General features: G+C 41.2%; 1 protein-coding gene across 1 annotated transcript in view; it reads right to left on the minus strand.

Moving 5' to 3' along the window:
* The window catches only part of nek7 (NIMA-related kinase 7), a 65,190-nt gene extending 48,259 nt beyond the window's left edge, over positions 1-16,931 (minus strand). Inside the window, exon 1 of the mRNA XM_050055451.1 lies at positions 16,588-16,931. The gene's annotated coding sequence lies outside the window, so the exon portion shown is untranslated. The remainder of the gene's footprint in view (positions 1-16,587) is intronic.
* Between the last annotated feature and the right edge of the window lie 943 nt (positions 16,932-17,874).

Here is a 17,874-nt window from a genome sequence, read left to right on the forward strand (position 1 = left end):
GTCCATTTCTGAAAGTCCAACTGTGCCAAGCACACCACTGGTCAAAACATTAAGCCACTGATTTATTTTTTAAAGGGGACCATTTATCTTCTCATAAATTAAATCAGGATTTCAGGAACAGATATGCACCAACAGACAAGTTCTCCCTAATTCACCACGCCACATTTTTAAACGGGGATCATCATCTAAATTAAAATCTCAGTCCATATTTGTGAGCATGAGCTACTCTCTCTCAAACCAGAGAAGATGGTCTCAAACTTGAGATGTCTTAAGGAAGAGACAGATTTTGTGATTTAGTTTTGGATTTGGGAGAGAGGTGTTCCTGTTTACTGATATTTTTGAACAGTCTTCGACCATATAACATGTATGAATTTGGAAAATGGGCCTAGTTCCCCTTAAATTAAACTTGCTATTTGCATGAAACTATTTGCCACCTGTAAATTCAGTATTTTATTCTCTGTAGCTTTTTTATTGACCTATTCTGCCAGAGAACTGTTCAACTTTATCATTTTCTTCATCACAATTGATGAGTTTTTACCATCTTTAGAAAAAGTGTTCTAAAAAAGGTATGCACAAGCTGGCCATGGTGGACAACAAGTTGTATGAAAGAACATATCTTCAGTCAACTGGGGCAAAACTGAGTGGGAAAAGGGAGAAGTGAGTAGGGGACAGCAGGGATGGAGTAGGACAAAGTAGGACAGATGCAGAACTGAGAAAAAAATGGCAGGAGAGAAAAAAAAAAGAAAAAGAAGCTTGTTAGCCCTGATGTGTTCACGGTCCTGTGAGAGACGGTGTGAGCTGTGCACCACAGAAGTTGGCACTGGCTTTAGCTCCTCTTTAATCCCCATTTCCTCCCTTCTGCATTATTCATTTAAAACAGGAGAAGAGGAAAAACAAAGAGAGGAAGCCGATTATAAAAAGGTGGATCAAGGCAAACTGTGAGGGAGGGAGGGGAGGGGGGTGAATGGGGAAGTGAAGGGGAAGGGTCCTGGAATTAAGCGGCCCCGAAGAGAAGAGTGCTATATCAGCTCTCGATCCGAGGACAATAAATATGAACACAGACTGATGAGCTCGGGTCTAAGGAGGAGAGAAGAGAGAAGGGCAAGAAAGGAGGTGAAGAGAAGGGTTTTGGAGGGGGACGTTAAAAAAGGAGAGAGGAAAAATATAATGTGACACTATCTGGCCCGGGTGTAGGATGTGAGGGAATCAAAGGCACCTTTGAGGAGCCAGAAGACGACAGTGAAAGTGCTAGAAGAGTGGTGTCCATGATTACAAGAAGTGGAGAAATCTTTGAGTCTGTGCTCATGAAAGCCCACCCCAGGCCCCGTCTGAAACCCCTGCTTGACTAACACTGATGATACAGAAAGAGGAAAAAAAGGAAGAGAGAGGAAGAGGACCACTAATGATGGAGGGGTCCGGATACTACAGAAGCAGCGCACTCTCCAATTCATTTTAATCACTATTCAAAATCATTAGCCCAAATGTGCGAGCACTCGTGTTCGTTGGACCACGAGCCGAGAGAGAGACAGAGAGTGGGAGAGGACCAATTACACCTCAGCATGTGAGCCAGTCTTTGAGGTCTTTGAGTAAGACGGTCCAAGACTTGATGGAATAGAAAATGAAGAGAGGAAACTTTATTGTCTCTCAATCTAAAAGAAAAAAACACAAAGATAAAGGCAGAAACCTTTGAAAATAGGCTTTGCAGAGCCAGCCAAACACACTACACAGTCAAATCATTTAGACTTTTCCGTTCTTGAATCTGGCTACAAAAGCATAAAGTTAATCAGGGCACAACTCCACATGAGAGTATTACAGAATCTCCAACAGACAGGCAGACGACCCAAACAACAACACTGACATCAAACAGGATTCATTATTCAACAGGCAGGACATGGCTGGATTAATGGCTAGGTCTGTATGTATCTGATCAAACTCAGTGTGGCTTTTCAGGCTCTTCCAACAACTATAGCCTGACTAAAACTGGATTTAAAAGGCCAATGTAGGCGTTAATGTTTGAGAGTCTGGTACCAATATTATTAATGTGGAATCCTATATTATAAACACAAGCAAACATTTATTGCAGGGTTCCTACAGCTTAAGGTAAGTCAGATTTAAGACTTTTAAATGCTTCTAGGAATGAATTTACCAATTTTAGAATAACAAAAATGTAAGGGAAAAAAAACACGAACCAACAATAATTGGGGAAAGTTATCTAAAAATGTTTACTGTGATATAAAACATGACTTTTTCATCTCATAGAGGAGACGAGGGTAGAACAGAACTGAGAAACACCTGGCTTTTGTTGGTGAGTGTTCTTGGTGACTTTGTTTCTCCCTCTGCATGTGGGATTTCACTGCCTTGACTCCCATCATGAGCTAACAAACTTTTTGCATTTAGTACACTTAGCCTCGTACCGGTTTCAGCCATGCAATAATATTTTGATTAAATAGCCATTTGCACTTCCTCATGTAGTCCAGGGTACAGCTACGGCAAGCTAGCTGACAGTGGATCCTCTTCTCTGAACAAATGAGTGTTGCTGATACTGTGCAACATTAATGCAAGACACATTCAGTAAATTATTTAAGACAAATAGGTTACTAAATATTTTAAGATTTTACATCAGAAAAAGCAGTTAATAAAATCCTACTTCTCATGTCTTGGCATTATCAAAACTTTAAAAATCCTGATTTAAAACATTTTAATACCAATTAAGGCCTTATTTTAACATTCATTACTTAATTGCCTTTTAAGACTTTTTAAGGATCTGTAGGAACCCTCTAGTTTCTAAACAGACTTTTAGCATTTTTCCAAACACAATTTCTTTATATGCACACACTGCTATGTCAGCAATTAGCTAGAACTGGTTGTTAATATAGGCACAGCCAACTCACTGCTCGAGCTCTACTTCCAACTCAATGTAACATGTCTGCATAATGTGTTGTGGTTCGACATGAAGAAACATGAAGTAACTGTGATGTGTTTCTGCTCCGTGTATATGTTTGAGGGTAATATCTTTATACAACTCAGACCTTCACCCTCTCCCTAGCGAAGGGAGCGCAGAGAAATGATAAAAAAGGGAATTAAGACAAAGAAACTGCTGAGGTCCATAGGGACACTGCAAGGCCAGTGATCCATAATGCTGTTTGCCAACTATTTATAGCCCAACTTTACATTTTTCACTTTCAGATTTTTATAGGCTAATGATTATTCCACTGCAGAAGTAAATAGCACAGCACAAATAGCCTGGGCTTCATGTGAGGCCTAAATTGATTTATTCCCTCACAATCCAAATAAACTAGCACAGTGCTCCTCTCTGTGTACATTTCACCCTCTGCGGCCTCTATAAAACACATCTGCACTATCACCTGACCTTCCATGAGCCAGTAATCCCATTAACAACACTGGACTCTCCTCTGTCTTCATCTGTGTGTGTGTCCACCTGCACATTTATATCCCTTCCTATCTCAGTTTTCCTTTCGCATTTTAACTATGTGTGGTAAAGATGTCCATTATTGAGAGAAGAACTCAAGGACATGCAGGTGTCAGCCACTATCCTCCCCTTTCTCCTTCTCCCTCGCTCTTGTCCTCCCCACCTCCTCCCCTTCCTGCTCCTATGTGCTCTGTTGCTCCTGTGTGTTGTCGACACGAGCTGGCACGTGGCTAAAAGCCCAGGCCACCTCTCTGCTCTATTGTCCTGCCCACTCCACAGCGGCACTGACGACTCTCTTGTGGCGAGGGGCCCTTTGTTGCCAGCCTGTCACTTCAGCAGGTGCCTTACAGCAAAAGGCAGGAGCCAGCCAGCCAGCCAGCCAGCCCGCACCGCTTCGTTAGCGCGGCGCGCCGTTTGATGTGCTCATTTCATCAGCCGGAGACGGCAGCCAAGGAGGATGCTAATAATCACTTGAAAAACAAAAACATTCCACTCAGGCTTGTAAAAGATAAACTCCAATTTCAATGATAAAAGAAGAGTGACAGACAGCCATGGTACCAGTCAAAAAAAGACCGCCAGCCACACTACCCCTCTCTCTTTTTTCCTCACCACCCCCCCTTTTCCTAGGTGAAACCAATTCATACTGTCAATCACTGAGAATAAACAAGGTACATTGACAAATTGCTGACTGTGTAAGGAAAGACAAAATCGTGTGGGCAAAGTATGCAAAAACAGAGCCGCATTTAAGACAGCCCTGTGATCCCTCAGAAACCAGCTTAGTGTGTGAAGGAGCAGGCTGTGTGAAGGAGAGAGCCCCCCCAGGCACTGAGGAGAGGGGACCCTGGGGGTTTGGGCTATGCTTGCACACCCTCGCTACATTCACAGCCCTTCAAAATGCCATATCACCATCACACCTCGGTTAAAATAGAAACTGAATGCATAATATGTGAAAGAAAATCAAGAGCACTTAATTTAGGCTGGCTGATGTAGCTGCAAGTGATGTCATGAGTTTTTAGGATGTTCGAGGGACTAATCGTGGATGTAGTTCCAACTCCAGGCTGCAATGGTTTGAGAGTAGAATTACAACTTTAGGGTTCCACATAAAGTTAAGTGCACCATTATAGAGAAAATCTTTGAGACCATTAACATATACAGTAGGTCCAACTCAGGACAGAGAAAAATAAAAAGTATGAGCGTCTGATTTAGGACTACACAGGACTCCTGATAAATCTATTAGTCTATTAAAAATCTAAAAACAGAGGAAGGCCCATCACAATATCCTAGACCCCAATGTGACATCATAAAATGTCCAAAGCCCTAAAAATATTTATTATAACAAAAAACAAAAAAATTAAATTAATTCTCACATCTGAGAAGACGAAGCCAAAAAAATAGTCAATAGACTAATCGTTGCAGCTCCAGCTCTAACTTTTTTAGGAGAAAGTAGTGCAGTCACTGTTGAGGCAGCTCACATGTGGCATTTTAATGTGAAAACCCTCTAAGTAGTTACATCACATCCCTGTAAAGCACAGTATAGTGGGCCCCTTTATGTTTCAACTCTTCTACACTGAAATACTTCTACGCTACAAGCTACCAGACATCAGCTAAAAGGTGGAACAAAAAATGCTCATGTCTATGATTATCTTGTTTTTTGGTATTAGCGCAGCTATTTAGGGTATTTTTAAGAGCACACCTCTCATCTGAACATTTGAACCAAATACCCACACCCAGATTTGCACACCGCAGCATGACAAAGATCCCAAGGCTTTAGGTTGCGTTAGTGCCCTGTGGCAACAACTCACGGTCTTTCGCAATGCAAAACAGAGCATTGCGAAGCAGAGCAGAGCTTCCAGTGCTCCAGGACCAATAAGGGCTTTGTTTGTTAGCCATGTCACTGACTGACCACCAAATTAGCTTCATCACCTCTGGCACCAGGATATCGGATGTGACATCCAGTACCGCAGGGCTGTGGCTCTGTTTGTCTGCAAGGCCAGAGGGCTTACAGTAAAATTTGAAAAAAAAGAAAGAAACTAGAGACATAAAATAGGGACAAATGAGGGAATTTCATAAAAAAAATACAATAAGGGAATGCCACGCTCACTTTTTTTTGTTCTTTTCTAAATAAAGGGTTGTTTTACACAGCATTTCCACCAAGAGTCTGGTCTTCATCAGCACAGCCTAACCTCATGAGCATACTAACAGGAGTCAACTGACGAGAACGTAATCAACTCAGCAGTGTTCACATTCTGAAATGACATTACCCTTCTTTGTCCTCTATTAATATCTATAAAGGAGGAGAGGATGCTGCAAAGAAGAAGGCAGCTTTTCATGGCTGATGTGAACTAAAAAGATAGTATAAAAGCCACAAAGACCGTGACAAAGAAGACTTAATGCGGTGTTTATTGTTTACACAAGACATTAAAGTATAAAAGGTGTTTATAGGAAGATTACAAAGCTACAACCCCAGCTATTCTTTTAATCTGTTCAGCATTAATGCCTTCTACCCTGCATGCAGTTCCTGCTCTGACTGGGTTCTAGGACAGCAACGATGAATTAGCAACTGCTGACCCATCTCTGTGTTGTTTGGAGATGATGGGGCCTGTCATTTGAGTTTCTCATCTATGAAACAACCATTCAAAAAACATCTGGTGAATGCAGTCTATTCTCCCTTCACACAAAACCAGCGGTCTCTCATACTCCCTTCGAGCAGGTTTTTCCCCCCTTCTCCCTGGATAGTTTGAAGCAGTTACCCTGCGTCAGCATCGAAGTTTGTCTAAAAGGAAATGACAAGAGCAAGATGTCCAAGTCATTAGTAATGTGAGAGGAGCAGTTCCCAGGCATGTCTCGTTACATAGTTGAGTGCTAACGTGAGGGCTAAGGGCTCGTGTTGGGGCTTTTCTGGGCCCAAGCCTTCTCGTATGCTCTATGGGGGACGGGGGGAAGAGGACCACAACCCTTCAGCATCTCCACCGTCACTAATGGAGACATCCAAGACCCTGAACCCAAAGCAACCAATGAGAAGAGACAGAGATACCAAAACACAAAATGTGAGTCCACACATTAATGTAATACACATAAACTCACATGCAAACGGACGCACAGAATGTAAAACTGGATGCATATACTGAATGCATACTAATAGTGGGCCCATGGGAACGTGGCTCCACAGAAATCAAGCTTGGCTCTGGCTCTGGTTCGGTTTCAGCCTGCTGCGGCTTCTGTGGTGGGCCCTGCTGGCTGCCGCACATGCACGCACACAGAATCTTCTAACCAGATCCAGAGCATGTCTACTCAATCAGAGGTCAAATACAGTACTGTTGCTGCATGAGTGTGTGTATACACCCATGTTGTTGTCATACTGCCAAGGTGGATGACTCTTTACTATGAAACCGGCAATAACGCAACTACTTTGGTTGATTCCAGTAGCACAATTTATCCTGGCTTGAGATCACATCACATCACACAGAAACAATTTGGTTTGACAACATATGTAAATCTACAAAGCAAAGCCAAATTAACAGCTCAAGGTTTTCTTCAAGGTTTTGAATTTGGGATTTGAAAAATAGAAACTGTGTGATGATTAATAACAGGGGGCACAGGCAGGCGTGCATTGTTCATTTCTAGACATATGGCTCTGTCTTGAAGAGGAGGTGTACCTTTGAGGAAAAACTTGGGACTGAAAATAAATCAGGAATAATGCGACTATATAAAAGCCAGTCAACATTTTTGGAATGGGTACTTGAAAAAAAAAAAAATCTGCTGGCTTGTATTTCTTTACTTGCCACTTCCCTATTACACATCAATATTCTGGGGAAAGAAATATATATTTTGTCTATTTGCAGCAAGGACGTGAGAAATGAGGCTTAGTCTGCCGTTTCGCTCACTTGCTCTGGAAAGGCCAAGAGTGGAAGCCAAACACCTCAAAAATGGACATTTGGACTCAAATTATTATAGGAAAACAAACTTGCATGTGAGCACAACACATGCATTGGCAGACACATAAATGCACGCAGTAAGTTTATTTTTATTCCTCGGGCTCTCGTCCTTCTTTGCATGAGTGCATCACCCGGCACACCGACAGAGCATCCCAGTATGTGTGCGAGTGTAAGGAGCTGACGATCGGAGAATAACGTTACCCCTAAGGGGTCGCACCTCTCTCCATTCTTGCCCTCCTCCCTTACCCCTCCTCTCCACTGCATGCCTGCAGGGATTTCCCTTTTCAGTTCAGGAGAGATGTCAGACCGGTTCCACCATCCCTCACACAGAGGCTGGACTCTGCCCTGCATTCACCCAACATCTGTAAAACTCCACAAATCAGCCTCATTTCCAGCTATCAGGGCTGAGTGCAGCTTAACAGGGCCACAGCTGAATCCAAATGTCTCCAACTCATCTTCAGACACAGTATTTGTTTATTTTGAACCCAGTTCCCATTGAGTTCAAATATCATCTGCTGGACACAATATTAATTCAGAGACATGGATCAAATAATGAGAATCCCTGACAAACAACTGGACCACAAACACAAGTGAACTTCACCAGAAACACTTGTTCACAACAAGCACAAATTACGCCGTATCCAAATGATCATTCACAAATATTTAGAGTTGGGAACAGAGCCCAGAAAAGCAGGAAACAATCAAATGTCACAACCCTATAAACACTCACTTTCTTCCAGCTCATAATCACTAATACACTCTGAACCATTCTCTTAATCCTGTCATCAGACCCATCCCACTCCGCTCTCAAGTTCATGCAACCAGTTCTTTTCTTTCTTCTCTCCCGTCCATCATTACATAATAACACAGCTCTGCTTAAACCTCATCACTCTTCCCACGTCTTCATGCTGTCATCAGAAACTCCTTCTTTGAAGTGTTCAATGTTTTCGAATGATCACATAAACTGCGGCCTTCAATAATAATTCGGAGCAGCAGTTTGCATGTGTAAAGCCATGCCTTTTCTTTTATACCCTTTAGAACATAAGTACTCAAAATACATCTAAAACAATACAAAGACCTTACAGAGTTTGGTTCAATGAGGCTTATTGTTTCATTTTAAAGCCTTAATATCCCCATGTATTCAAAAGTTGATTTCAACTCAAGTATCGCCAGTGGCCAATTCAATTTCAGCTCCAGCCATGCTTGACACAAATAGCAAAAAAAAAAAAAAAAAAAGTCACTAATTTCAAGAGAGCATTTGGATACACTGACCAATTGCATTTGAAATTTAGCAGCTCATTCATACAATTCATGAACAATCTGTTTTGTGTGACAAAATTGGAACTATAAATTCACAGCTTTGATGATACTTCGGACTAAAAGCCATGTTATTTACTCAATATTTTAACCAAAACTATCATATAGGAATCCAAGTGCTTGCTATGTTTATAAGTACAGAGTTGACAATAATCAGAAAATGAAATTGGTAGCTATACTGACAAGACAGAAGGAAAGACAAAGAGCAAGAAAAACAGAAAGCAAAGCAGCTAAACCAGATAGGTCTTCCCTGCCTCCTTCACACATTAGAATATTAATATTAATGAAACTTCCTGTTTTCCCCCCCTTCTGTTTTTTTCCCCCTCAGACGATTTGAACATGAAAAACTTAAAAAGCGCAAATTCCAGGAGTTGCGTATCACAGTTTGACCCGGAGCCACACAGCAGACACCAACCATGACAGACTCGCTGTTCAAAGCAAGCGGGAGCTGCTTTCATCAGGCGATCCTGGTGTTTTTTTTACAGTGTGACACCACCAGCCCATGCCATCTGCCTTTTTCTAAAATCAGAACTTCAAGATGTGCTTCCTGCTTGTGCGTTGTTTTTAGGTGGGCTTCACAACCAAGGCCCAGCGTCACGCAGGCTTTTGCTGCTGTGCTGCTTGCTGACTGCTGTTTACAGCCAAGCCCTGCAGAGAGGCGCAATGTTAAATATTCACTGTTAAACTGTCAAGCCAGAACTGGTTGGGAACCCAGCCAGGCATTCACAGTACAGTCGCATTGGATGCTCCCCCTCTTCAAACGCAACCCGACCAAATCAATCACTTTTCCTCCAGCCAATCCAGAATGCGACCGGCCTACTTCCCTCCTCTTACCACACACCCACTTCCTGAAATGCCAAGACTCCTGAGGACCACTTTATTAAGTCCTTTTTATGCCCTTTCTCCTGCACTCATACTTAAGGTTCATTTTCTTTATCATAAATCCTACACACAAATACATTAGCATAGACATCGTTTGCACTTAAAAGACACCTCTGCTCTAGGCCTGAGTAAGCCGCTGCTGACTCCTGATGCCTGACTTCAGACATCTGTAAAATATTTTTATTCGGTGCCCCAATACCGCACTGGCAAAGGTCTCTCATCCTTGGCTTGGCAGGACTTCTGACAGAGCCAGCCGGCAGCGCCATACAGGCCTAACCCCTGCTGCTGCAGCTTCCTGCTGCTCTGAGGGAGTCAGGCTGCCTGCCTCCCATTGACTGTGGGCCAGGCTGGGCAGAGAGGAGGAGACTGAGGGGAGGCCCCGGGTAGAGAGGACCCCCAGGAGAGGAGAGCAGAGGCAAGAATGGGGGACAGATTGAGAGTCACAGAGGTTGAGCAGTGGGAAGAAGTGGTAAGGAAACTAAATAGGGAAGAGGAGGGGGGGCTGGTGAGCAAGAAGAAGTGTCTAAGACGAGAGGCAGAAATACAGGAAGAGGAGGAGAGATGGGTGGCATGGAAGTGAAAAGGGAGCGAGACAAAGGGGCTCAGGGGCAGGTTAGGCAGCAGGAGTTAAGGGGAGCTTCTCATTATGACTCCTCTTCCTTCTTCATGCCCCCAGGCCTTGACCACAACCTCAAAGCCCCAGGCCAAACCAAGAGACCAGGGAGACCATGGAAGACAGCTGTGAGTCAGGGTACAAACACAGACCGAGGAGGGGAGAGGAGGGGGGAGAAAGATGTCCCCCTCGCTTGAACAAGGCAGCGTAAGATAAAGAGACAGAAAATGAAAAAAATGAGTCATTTAAGCAGCCCTACATTTTTCTAGATTTCACAGCGCATTTATAAAGCAGGTTTTCGTTAGAATTACCAAAGCAAATAGAAACAATAGCCCACATCGCAAGCTTTTCTTTAATAATTTCCTAATATTTGGCATAGTGTCCCATAATATCTTGTATGATATCCATTGAGAGAGGTGTGTGTGGGAAAATATGGAGGATTTGGACAGATAAGATTTAAATATCACTAACATAATCAAAATACGATACAAAAATACAAAGAACTCCTATAGCAGCTCTGCTCTCTCCTCCAGTGGACGCACAATGACAAGGTGATTATCATTAATTGAAAGTGCCTGCAGAGGTTAGCAGTGGAGTAACTTCCAACACTGTACACTACATATATTTTCAGGGCTGTAACTGAGCGCACTGAGACAGTGTTTGCAGCTGGTATACACAGAATGTCACAGGTTTCAATAATTAAGAATGTGTCTTTACAAAACTGATACTGATCAGTTAAGAAATTAAGTAATATCTCAGCTGGCCCAAGTTTTAATCAACTCACGTCACAAAAAAGAAACAGAACGTGAAAGAAAAGAAAAAGAGCGCAGTGAAATGTCCTGGCGTTTCGCACTGAAAATGGGGAGGGTAAAACAGACAAGTCTGTCAAAACAAGATGCTCTCATACAAATTTGCTCTCTTCTGCTGCAAATCCCGTGTGAAACATTAAGGCTCATTTGTGATGAGGCTGGAACAAACGCCCATAGCACAGTCAGCAAGCAACACACACAGGAAAATATCATCCTCCCTCATTCTGTTCATGAGTGCAAATTCCTTCTGCTTTTGTCTCATCTCATGACAAATGCATACTGTCACTGTCACTGATGTGGTGTTTACAGTGGCATATAGCATCTTGTAATTATTCTGTGAAAGTGAATTTGTATCCTGAGGGATTTGTATTTTTGCGTGTGGATAATCAAAAGCGATAGAGAGGGAGAGGGGACGATTGGAGAGTGATCTCCAATAAAAAACGGAGGATGCTGCTTGAGAGCCATATTTCCAGCACAGTTCACAATATGCCAACACGGATTTGGCAGCTTTGTTTAGACGGCAACAAACAGCGGTTTATTCCTCAATTTGCTGTAACCTACATAAACAGTTCATAAATAATAGGTATTGGATATCTACAGTATAATGCATGTGCAGTCGGTCTACAAATAGCCTGACTAAATGGCTCTTTATGCAGACTGCCACGGATTACAAAGGTTGCTAAAATACTGACTCTCAAATAAACAGCCCACTCAATTACCAATCTAAGAAAAATGAGAAAAAGAGTCAGGTTAACAAACTATAACAACAACATGACGCAACTATTACAGTCAAGTAGGTGTCTCTGAATAATTCAAACAGCAAAACACAGGCTATTTCTGTCAATATATCAAAATTATTAAAATGTTTACCCACCTTTTGTGTAGCTTAACAACATTATTTCTAAGTGGGCCTTGTTTTAACCCTTTCTTTAGAAAGCTGCGCATATTGAAGCTATTTATTTCTTCATCTTTTTTTACAGGCTCTTTACTGTAAGCTGGTAAAGATACCTTTAATGGTATCTCTTTAATCAACCCATTAATATAATAGGTTCATAACTCATATACATATAAATAAGGCTTTTCATTTAAGGCAGGGTTTCAGAGCTGAGGAGAAAAAAAAGGAAAAAATAAAGAGTAAATAAAACCTTTTTTCCGACACTCTTTGTAGGGAAATAAACCACTGATGTTGTGTGGTCACGGCATGAGCTGACCAAGGGGCACTGAAAGCGTTTCATAAACTTGAAATAGGGTCCTAGGTCAGTAATTTTTGTGTTTGCATGTCTTTGAAGTCTGTTTCCCCCCAGAGCACTACAGAGCCCGTTGAGAAAAGGCATCAATGCCACAGAGAAATTGAGAACTTTCACGTGACACAGTGAGCCGCGAGGCATCCTCCAAGGATATTTGAATGCTTGAAACATCAGTGACCCTTCATAAGATAGAAGGGAGATGGATATGAAAAATATTGACTGGCTGGCTGTTAGAGGGGATTATAAGGAGGTGCTCAGACAGCCCACTCTCATTGCCAAAGACCTTACTCTAAACTCTAACCAAAACGGAGCCTGGAAAGGAAAGACTCAATTCTAAATTCTTCTGGGGAAGGCATCAAGCTTGTATTTTCTCTTCCTTTTACTTTTTATTATTATTAATACAACAACTAATCTCAAAGAAAGTACAACACACGAGTCTATATCCTAAGCAGTGATCTGCTACCTTTGCCAGCACCACTTCTGTACAATGCTTGGCCAAGGTCTTTGACATCATGCAAAAGACAGTGTTTAATGTAGCTCAAGAATGGCCTTAGGAAGCATCTTCCTTCAAATATGCTTTGCAAATGAAAAAAAAAAAAACAGAGCTAACATTTTTTGTTCTTTGTGAAACCCAAAGGCAAGATGACTGTTAAAGTGGTCAGATGACAAATGTCTCATCTGATCTTTAATCCAGCAGAGGGGCCAGCTCCAGGGCTAAAACAGGAAACTCTCACAGGATAGAGCGATTTGGTAAATTCCACTGCGCTAAATCACTGCTTTGGGTGCAGCAGATTCCTCCGATTCCTCCACACCAATGAATGGCATTTTAGGTCTCACTCTGAATGGTTTAGTAGCAGAAAGTCTAGCTGCTTTTAAAACAGCACTGACAGAGAAGATATTTATGGCCTTGGCAGCCTATAAATGTATGTGAACCTAAGCAAACATCTTGCTTATGTGATAATGGCACATCATCAGTGCCTCTTCCAATAATGACGCAATCTCAGAACTCATCAGCTATTGGTCTGATGACAGTAAGCCTCTGGGGGTAATGGCCAATAATTCAGAAGATCAGGTGTAGCCAGCAGATGTCCACTGCAAGTCCTCTTCTGCCATGCACTGGTCATTTCAGCAAATTTCTATGAACAGATAGCTGCATATAAATGCAGCAAATAAAAAAAAAATAAAAAAAAATAAAAAAAAAGCTAATAAAAAGCTAAATCATGTCAGACAATAGCCGATGGGTGCCGACATTGCATTTTGCCTCTCCACACTGACCTGCTGCTCAAACATGATTGATCAATACTATTCAAACTACAAATGGATACCATAACACTTCTGATACCAAAATCTTGTACTGTTACCTGCAGATTCTGCACACATATGCAGATATCTGTTAATAGATTTATAATCCAGAGTTCTTGTTTCTGTGGGCTTCTTTTTTCAGACTCAATCAGTCTAAACACTACTGATGAATGCTGCTATCATTATTTTCTAGTCTACCCTAATTTCCCTTATTTAATCCAAACAATAGCACAAGGCAAAAATAATTAAATTTTGCCAAAGCCTGTCAAAAGTAATCCACCTCTCATCAGCAGAAATTCAAAGCGGGATATACTGGCAGAAATCCCTCACCACAGAGACTGATGCAAACATTTGGCAGCCATTTGCTGATCATCCGGTTCATGACACATTCCTTGATAGTCAACTTCACAGAGCCAGCCGGTGTTCATCTCCATCACCTGATGACGCTGGCAGACTCAAGCCTGTTGTCTTTGACGATGATCGAGTGTGGCAACACAGAAGTGAGTAATAATTGGGTCAACAAGGTATGTCAGTTCCCACTAACTCTTGTCTGAATCATCTCTCTGCAGCGTAGCCAAACGTGATAGTATGACGCCTGAAATATTTGGCTGTGATAGGCAGCGACAGGAACATGGCATGAGACACCGTTTTCACCCTATGTGTGACCCCAGAAACGGTTAGGCCTAGGTGAGGTGGGTTTATTTTACATATCTATTTGTCAAGCCACTGGATTGTATTTCCTTCTTTTCATAATATTCTTATTCTTGTTTTTATTGTATCTTTTAAAGATAACTTGTAAAACTAGATTTATTATTTTACTACAGATGAGCCATTATAAACCAACCAGAACTCTGTTTGCAATCAGTATGTGAAGGTTTTGCAATAACCATTCTGACTCACAAGAAAAGCAATGAGTCACTACCTTCCCGAAAAAATACTTCTTGATTTATTTTTCATTCAAATAAACCGTCTTGTTACAACTACCAGTAGTTCTCCTCCAAATAAACACTGTCTTCCAGGCTATAACTCTTATGGTGTTAAACAGCATGAAACAGACAGCTTGAAACAGCTCTTGGGCCATGGCTTTTTCCAGACAGAGATGGGTCAGAATACACACTTAACACACTTTTAACTGTAGTCACATGGCACAGTTTCCACAGAAAATGACTCAATGGCTGAGAAACATTTGTTTGGTAGTAAGACTTGTAAACATGGTTTAAGGGTTTAGAGGAAATACAGAGGTGGCCTTGTGTTAGCATGATAACTACTAACAATGTGTTGCCACATTAATGAGGGTTGGAACTAACGCATGACAAAAAAAAACAAGTGCCTTGAAATGTTAGTAAATTCATATATTTGCTCTTGAATTTTAATCTTAAAATATAATTCATTATTCATTCATTAAGTCGTAATTTGGTGACTTTACAAACAGTATTTATTACGTATCTTTACTGTTCATTACACCCTGTATGCCATCTATCACTGAGCATTTGCATAGGTGTGAACATTAAAGGAGGCATGAAGTCACTGAGAAAGTCAAGCACATTGTAACTAGTAAGCCGGCAAGCAACAAATCACAGTATTGGTCATTTACTTCCCTCTCATCATCACTTAATGCTAGTATGGAGAGGTTTAACCTACATCCAAATTAACTGTCCATGGCTAATGGTGGCAATCAAATCTTCCTAATAGATCTGTAAATCAAGGTTCATAAATCAAGGCCACCTTTGCTTCATCTGAGTCACTGATGAAATAAAATCACTGACAGTGACTCTGCCTTTATCAAATCAAGTCTCACTTTATCAGTTCACTGAAGCTGCAATTCAAACGCATATTTATCACATAAGTATTACTTCAGTCAGCTCTGTCTCTGATTATTATTTTTCTTTGTTCATCTTTTACACAAACAGGGCCAGCCTTATTATTTTACCTGACAATAAGAGTGGCTGAGTGAACTCTCAGGACAAGTTGCCAGTTAAGCTTGAAGCAGATGCAGATCCACACTGCATCTGTGTACTGCTAGTTGATAAGGTTTCTGCTCTCTACCTGGGAGGATGCACGAAGCGCTTCTGTGGTGCGTAGGTTAGTTTACAGGATGCAGATGTAACATTAGATAAAATGCAAAGCCTGTTCACATTTAACACAAGCTCACTGACTTTGAAACAATCACTTTCCCAACAAGATCAAGCAGATGAGCAGCAATTGTGGTCGAGTATGGGCTTGTAGATTTATGATGGCACGACCAGGTGTCATCTATTGTATTCACTTACATAGCAGACTGTCTGTTTATTTCTAAGAATGTTCCTATTGACAGGTCATCACACTTAAGTAATCCAAAGCAAAGAAAGCTTATAGGGATGAATGAATATTTGCTGCAGCAGTTATATTACTTTGAAATAAGTGTGCTACTTCTGCAGAGAGGATGATGAGTTACACACACACATTCCTACACTGCAAAGGCAAACAAACATAAACCAGCATATGCAAATAAATCAAGACATATTTTGCAATGTCAGATAATTAAAGTCTCATCTTTAGGAATAACACCTATATAAGTAAGGCCTTACAATGAAGTAATTATGCAGTATACGTGTACTATAACATCACTGTAGTAGTCTAGCATGGGAACAGTAGGTAGCTACATTGATACTTGTGTCATGTTGTGCCACAGGTGTAGCTACGTGGCTTAAAAGCTAAGTTATGAGCAAGTTGTTCTTTGACACGCAGTAATTATGGCGTTACAATGTCAGCGTTAACTTTACATGACAGCCGCGACTGTGTCATTTTCAAGGCAGTGAAAGTTAGCAATGCGGCATGCTAGTCGGCTAACAAGCTAAGCTAGCTAGCGAACTTCTTCCGAAACTTTTTCAAGTGAGTGTCAAGACTGCGTTTGCGTCAAAAACAGTGACCACTTCAGAGGTTTGGAAGACTGCCAATCCCGTACTAAGTTAACACAAATGTGTGTAACAGTTTACAAGTTGTTTGTTAGTTGTCCAGTGTAATGTTACAGATTCAGACGTTTACTATCAGCTAACGGTGTCTTGGTTCTTACCAGGAAGTGGGACTCTGTTGCTAAGCTATTCCTTCTTCAAGCTGAAAGTTTCTCCTGATGGTTATGGCGGTTGTCTTTGTTTTGACTTTCCCTTTTCTCTCCAAGGTCGCTCCTAAAAGTCGAGACTCGGCGGGCCTCTCTCGTTGCCTGAGCACCGTTGTCTGAGCGCTGGGGGAGTTTTTTCACGGACAGAGAGACCCTGTGCTGTGGAGCCAGTCGAGATGTGTACGTGTTTTCAGACAGTGTCTCCAGTAGCTAGGCCCCTCTCATCACCACACTCCTGACCCGTGTGCCAGTAATGTAAACAACCCAGCATTCCCGGAGCGCAGGGGAGGGGCAAGTGTCAAAGAGCGGAGGGAAGCTGTCAAATACCGCGAGATTCAACAGAGGAACTCAAACTCAAGTCGCTCCAGCAAACCTCCTCTGTGGACTTTTTATTCCCATTGAACGTGTGTGGAAAATTTTCATCATTTTTATTGAGAGAAGGGACATGATAGTGAGTGATGAAGTTTATTTCTGATCTTTGAAACTGAACAAAAACATCCTAAGCTTCTTGCAGAGCTTCAGCTGACTCACCTCTTAACACAGAGGGCATAAGGTCATAATGCAGGACAAACCTTATTTTATATGACCTACAAACAATTTACATTAAACCTGGGACTTTTGTAAGAATAAATTTGATAATGTGCAAGCAGCATTTTCATTTTGTAACTGGTTTGAGATTAAGCCACTTCATTCTTGAGAATTGGGACAAACTGACTTTTTTGGAGATTTTTACTCTTCAATTAAGCTGGGAAAGTATATTTTTAAAAGATCAAGGCGTTGACTGTTAATCCTTGTAATGAGCCACCCTCCCATTGATTTATATTTTTCTTGAATAGCATACATAATAGATGTCAGAGGTAAGATGTCTTACAAAGTTGATTCAAAGTTATGTATTTATTCATTTCACAACAGTCATATTGAGTAGTTGTTTTGAATTTTAAAGTTTGCTAATAGTTATCTTAATGCTAATCACAATACTCATCTTTAAACCATAATTCTTGTTTAGTTTTGTATTTTGAAATCAACTGAGTTGATAACATCTGGGACACATCTTTAAAGGGCCAACATTTTCACAAAAAATATATTAAAATAAAGATGATTATGGCACTACATTCTAACACTGATGTTATCAGTGCATACTGTTAGTTTCAGATTTTGAAGGCTTGAAATGCTTTTTTTAACTGTTTAAAGATGTGAATTTTTATGTGGGGCAAGAGTTTTCTAGCATAGGGCAAGTTTAAA

Source organism: Epinephelus moara, chromosome 10, assembly GCF_006386435.1.
Source record: "Epinephelus moara isolate mb chromosome 10, YSFRI_EMoa_1.0, whole genome shotgun sequence".
Lineage (NCBI taxonomy): Eukaryota > Metazoa > Chordata > Actinopteri > Perciformes > Serranidae > Epinephelus > Epinephelus moara.